Here is a 5759-nt window from a genome sequence, read left to right as displayed (position 1 = left end):
GGGGGGGGTTATGTTTTCTAGAGTGCAGAAACATTTTATTTACAATTTAAAGATGTCAATAGAAGGCTTGTTCATCCAGCCTTACATGTTGGAACCAGAGTCTGAGCCAGAACCAGAATCAGAGCCAGAACCAGACTCTGACCCAGAACCAGAGGAGAATTAACAGGAGGAAATTATAGTTGGTAAGTCCAGACCTTATACGGTAATTCTGTCTCAGATAATTTGACGTAGTAGTTCAGAAAAGGGGGGGGGGGGGAGAGACTGAACGAGCTGAAAAATCTGACCCAAACAGAATCTAAAGATATCTCTGAAGTACCAGGAGAGACTAAATTCAACTTTTCTGCCGCATGGAGACTCCAGATCCACAACAAAATGCATTTAACAGATAAAACAGTGGATTTTGCATCATGTCCCCTTTAAAACAGATTAATTAGAGCCATTTGGAATTATCTGTGGAAGCCATCTTGAATTTGAGTGTTTTTTTTTATTTGTATGTGCCCCTCTAAAAAAAACACCCTTTACCAAAAAAAACGAAAGCCTAGCTCCGCCCCTGAGTGAGTCCACAGTTCTGCCAAGAAGAGCAGAGAGGAAATCTTCACATGTATAATAACCATATAAGACCTTTTGAAGATCTTTGAGTTTATAATATAAAATATGTCTACCCATCCTCTCACCTGCTCTCTCCTGAGGTCATTAGTTGTCTAAATCATAATTTCTGAATTATTATGCAGTCTAACTAGTCAACAATCCAATAAAGTCCATATTTTATACCTTTAATTTCACTAAATAATATATTTGACAACATAAAATCAATTCTGAAGCTTTTTAATGTTAGCGTACAGGTTTTATAATTAAAATAATCAATTTTGGTTACATATGTGTAATATTTACCTGTAAAACATAACCCTTTTAGCTCTTGTAAATGTGTTGTAACAATTTCTGCAGTTTATAGCAAAGTATTTGTACATTTGTGTGTTTATAAAGCGTTTGTTTGCACCGCGCTACGTTCTCCTCATGGATTTCAGTGGTTAGCGTTAGCATTAGCTCAATGCATAAAAATTCTCCTTGCGAAGCACGCGCAGGTCATGTGACGCCCAATCCAGTGATATATATATCAATGGGCGGGGCAGATCCTGGACAGGTTGTAACATCACAAAATGTTAACCTTTAAAATAAATAAAAACTTGTTCTCATGCAGCAAACAGAAGCTTGTCTGAAGCTTCAGATGTTGCAGCACCAGTTTAAATATTAGTGATAAATATGAAAACAGTATTTTAGTGCTTTAATCCCACTTCTGTCTGTTCCTTTTTTCTTTACCATCTTTTCCTTGTGACTCCATCCTTCATCCCACCTCACGCCTGCTTCCCTCATCCTCTGTTTACAGCACAAGCTTCCCTCTACAGAGGACATTTTTAATAGTCTGCTGCGTCTAGCCTCAAACAATGCTGGAGAACCTGGGGGTGGCTGAGCGAATAAAGAAGATGAGCTCGAGCAGAGGAGACGGGAGTGGGGGGAACAGATGGGGGCGGGGGGGGGGTAATGAGATAGAAAAATGTTGGGAGAAAAAGGTGGATTTGTTATTCTTACAGGGTGTTGCACAGACGCAGAGACAGACATTACCTCACACAGCTGCTGCAGCGAGCCCATGGGGTGACAACGTGTGTGTGTGTGTGTGTGTGTGTGTGTGTGCATGCAGCCAGACAGGCACTTTTATGTAATATCCTGAAGCAGAGGTTTTAGTCAGATGTCAGGACTTTTTAAATTCCCTTCTCTCGGGGAAAAGAAGCTGAAGTTTGTCATGACACGGGTTGTGTTTTCATGGCTTTTCAATCAGCAGCTTAGAAATTAATTTACGTTAAAACAAACATTAACACCAAACAAAACATCAACCCAAAACAGACTGAAGGTTTCAGAGGATGAGCTTTGAGACATCACGAAACAAAAACTGTTGTTTTATTTAAAAACTGTCAAGTAATCTAGTTTCTTCCTGATGCTGACTGACAGGTTCAGATCCAACATGAAGCCTTGTTGCTGAAAAAACAAAAAGCTGAGGATCAGAATCTGAGAGGTTCAGACTGATCTGCATCTCTGGTGACTCAGGTCTTATATCTCAGATCTTAAGTCTCAGATCTGATGCCTTAGGTCTTAAGTCTCAGGTCTTATGTCTCAGGTCTTATGTCTCAGGTCTGATGCCTCAGGTCTTATGTCTCAGTTCTGGTGTCTCAGGTCTTATGTCTCAGGTCTGGTGTCTCAGGTCTTAAGTCTTAGGTCTTATATCTCAGGTCTGATGTCTCAGGTCTGATGTCTCAGGTCTGATGCCTCAGGTCTGGTGTTTCAGGTCTGGTGTCTCAGGTCTTAAGTCTTAGGTCTTAAGTCTTAGGTCTTATGTCTCAGGTCTGGTGTCTCAGGTCTGATGTCTCAGGTCTGATGCCTCAGGTCTTATGTCTCAGGTCTGATGCCTCAGGTCTTATGTCATAGGTCTTATGTCTCAGGTCTGATGCCTCAGGTCTGATGTCTCAGGTCTGATGTCTCAGGTCTGATATCTCAGGTCTTATGTCTCAGGTCTTAAGTCTCTGATCTGATGCCTTAGGCCTTAAGTCTCAGGTCTGATGTCTCAGGTCTGGTGCCTCAGGTCTTATGTCTCAGGTCTTATGCCTCAGGTCTGGTGCCTCAGGTCTTATGTCTCAGGTCTGGTGCCTCAGGTCTTATGTCTCAGGTCTTATGCCTCAGGTCTGGTGTCTCAGGTCTGGTGTCTCAGGTCTGGTGTCTCAGGTCTGGTGTCTCAGGTCTTATGTCTCAGGTCTGGTGTCTCAGGTCTGATGTCTCAGGTCTGATGTCTCAGGTCTGATGCCTCAGGTCTGATGTCTCAGGTCTGATGCCTCAGGTCTTATGTCTCAGGTCTGATGCCTCAGATCTTATGTCTCAGGTCTGATGCCTCAGGTCTTATGTCTCAGGTCTGATGCCTCAGGTCTTAAGCCTCAGGTCTTAAGCCTCAGGTCTTAAGCCTCAGGTCTTAAGTCTCAGGTCTTAAGCCTCAGGTCTTATGTCTCAGGTCTTAAGTCTCAGGTCTTAAGCCTCAGGTCTTATGTCTCAGGTCTTAAGCCTCAGGTCTTAAGCCTCAGGTCTTAAGCCTCAGGTCTTAAGCCTCAGGTCTTAAGCCTCAGGTCTTATGTCTCAGGTCTTTGTCTCAGTCTCAGTTGATTATGAATCTCAAGTCTCTCAATGTTTTGAGTTTTGTGATGATTAAGAGTCTTTATGTGGAGAAATGTAAATAAATTAATATTTTTATTTGCAGCTTCATGTATGAAAAACTCAGTGCTCATAAATCATCATCTATAGAAGCTGCAGGTTCAATAACCCAGACTAAAGTGGTGTTTGATGAGCTGCTGAATGTTGCTCTTCTGGTCCAACAGTCTGATTTGTTCGACGTTGTTGTTTCAGACGGGCAACAAGCTTTAAGACGGTTACGCAACAACAACAACAACAACAACAACCGGACCGGTCCTTAAGCTGTAAGTGAGACAATCAGCTCAACATGTTTATTGGATCACGGCCATCAGCTCACGACGCAGAAACACAAGTTACATCAGGACTGGTGCTTTAACTTTAATACACTTCACCCACAACAGAAAAAACATGTTTATGTTTGTGAGGTCCAACTGATTTAAACAGCTGGGTCAAATTAAAAAATACACCAAAAACAACAAGACTTCTGCTTAAATGTTTTCTCTACCAACAACTTTAAAAGTGATGAAACTTCTGTTCACAAGTTCTTAGGATTTTTTTATAGTCTTATACCTTTTACTGAAGTGCATCTGTCCTTCAAATTTGTTCGGATTTTCGGTTTAACAAACATTTGTAATCCCTTCAAATTATAACAGCTTTCCCTCTTACCAAAATTTGATTGGATGTTTGAAGGTAACACATTTTTATGAGCTTCACCAACAACTTTAAAAGTGATGAAACTTCAGCTTTTATTAAAGTAAACAACAATAATTTAAATAAATAACAAATAATATAATTAGACTTGATGTATTGCATTTAGAATAATCTAAAAGTGAAACTTATCAGTGGAAAATGATACTGTATTTTACTAAAAAACAATTAGTAGCACAACAACAACTACTACTACTACTACTAATAATAATAATAATAATAAGCAACTTCCATACTGTGCAACTTTTCACCACAGCTAATCAACAACAAACAAAACAAAAATGACTGCAGAAATTCAGCCAAAATTCGATGTATTTGCAGCAAAGAGTCAATTTCAGCACAAACACCAAGCAGTAACTAATACTTTATCCTTTTTTATTTTACTTTGGCATCAAAAATAAAGAATATGCATCATCAAGGAAGAATCCTATTAAATTTTGATTTATTTCCACACATTTTTACCTATAAATTGGTTGTATTTTATGATTTAGGCATCATTTTTGCTCATTGTTCTGTCTTTATATATATTTTTATAATAGGTTAAAATTTTCTTTATTTTCAAGATGGCTTCAGTGACATCAAATATTTAATTTTGCTTACTAGAAACAAAGTTTAGAAAAAGTTCCTGAGCATGAAGTTGAGCCATAACTGTAAAACCTGACCTGAACCCTAATCCTGATTGTGCCTTTCAGCCTAAACTCTAATCCCAAGCCCCCTGCAGACACGAAGCCCGGTGGGTGCAGCAGTTTTACACTCTCACGTTTCAGTTCACCTCAGGACGTTTGGTTCCCACAGAGGTGGAAGCGCAGGAACACACACACACACACACAGCCGTCAACACACACACATGTTCATAATGCATTCACGGAAGAGCGGGATTGCCCGAGACGGCTGGTTTTCAGAACAGGGCTAAAGTCAGATTAGTGCTAGTCTGTCTGTCTGCTTTCACGGAGTAACATGCTTAATCCCTGCTTAATCTGGCTGCAATAGGATTGGCCGCTGCCTAAGACTACCCTCAGACTAACTGCACACCTGGGTCAGGATGCAGGGACAGGGTGTCTAAGGATACAAAAAAAATAAGAAATAAATTAGGATTAACAGAAGAGCTGAACTGGAAGAGGAGGAAGAGGAGACGTTACACAAAGACAAATAAAACATTTGAGAAAGAAGAGATGTTTACTCAGCTAACTGATGCAATCACTTCTGCACACATGTGACAAAATGAAGCGTCTGCCCCATGACTGTAACTGTCACAGATAAACAACAGAGCCTTCACAGAAACGTCTGCAGCAGACAAACGCCGCTGCAGTCCTCGGTGAGAGCAAAATGCATTTTTATCCTGAAATAGTTCAAAACACCAAATGTCCAACAATGGCTAAAGAAGCTGGAGCTGCTTCACCTGAGCAGAACGCTGCATGGATCTGATTGTGCAAACGTGTCACAATGTTGGCTGTAAAAAGCCATCTGCTGTCTTTTACTATTAAATATTATGTATTCATTTATACTTTGGACAACAAAAAACAGAATAACTGCATTTAAATGAAATTAGACATGATATTATTACATTATTACATACATAGTGTGTAATGATCCATACATAGTGTGTATTGTTCCGTACAGTGTGTATTGTTCCATAGTGTGTATTGATCCATCCACAGTGTGTAATGATCCATACATAGTGTGTATTGTTCCGTACATAGTGTGTATTGTTCCATAGTGTGTATTGATCCATACACAGTGTGTAATGATCCATACATAGTGTGTATTGTTCCGTACATAGTGTGTATTGTTCCATAGTGTGTATTGATCCATACACAGTGTGT

The 5759-nt window shown here is 39.9% G+C and overlaps 1 protein-coding gene and 1 long non-coding RNA gene across 2 annotated transcripts in view; one reads left to right on the top strand and one right to left on the bottom strand.

Moving 5' to 3' along the window:
- Nucleotides 1-3476, top strand: part of LOC106523360 (uncharacterized) — a 9657-nt gene extending 6181 nt beyond the window's left edge. Inside the window, exon 3 of the long non-coding RNA XR_001310885.1 lies at nucleotides 3442-3476. This is a non-coding gene — a long non-coding RNA (uncharacterized LOC106523360). The remainder of the gene's footprint in view (nucleotides 1-3441) is intronic.
- ccndbp1 (cyclin D-type binding-protein 1) overlaps nucleotides 1-5759 on the bottom strand; it is a gene marked incomplete at its 3' end in the record, with an annotated part of 21471 nt that overhangs the window by 12983 nt on the left and 2729 nt on the right.

The sequence above is a fragment of the Austrofundulus limnaeus genome, unplaced genomic scaffold (assembly GCF_001266775.1).
Source record: "Austrofundulus limnaeus strain Quisiro unplaced genomic scaffold, Austrofundulus_limnaeus-1.0 Scaffold153, whole genome shotgun sequence".
Classification (NCBI taxonomy): Eukaryota; Metazoa; Chordata; class Actinopteri; order Cyprinodontiformes; family Rivulidae; genus Austrofundulus; species Austrofundulus limnaeus.
The sequence above is the reverse complement of the archived record's forward strand: the minus strand, read 5'-3'. Positions and strand labels throughout refer to the sequence as shown.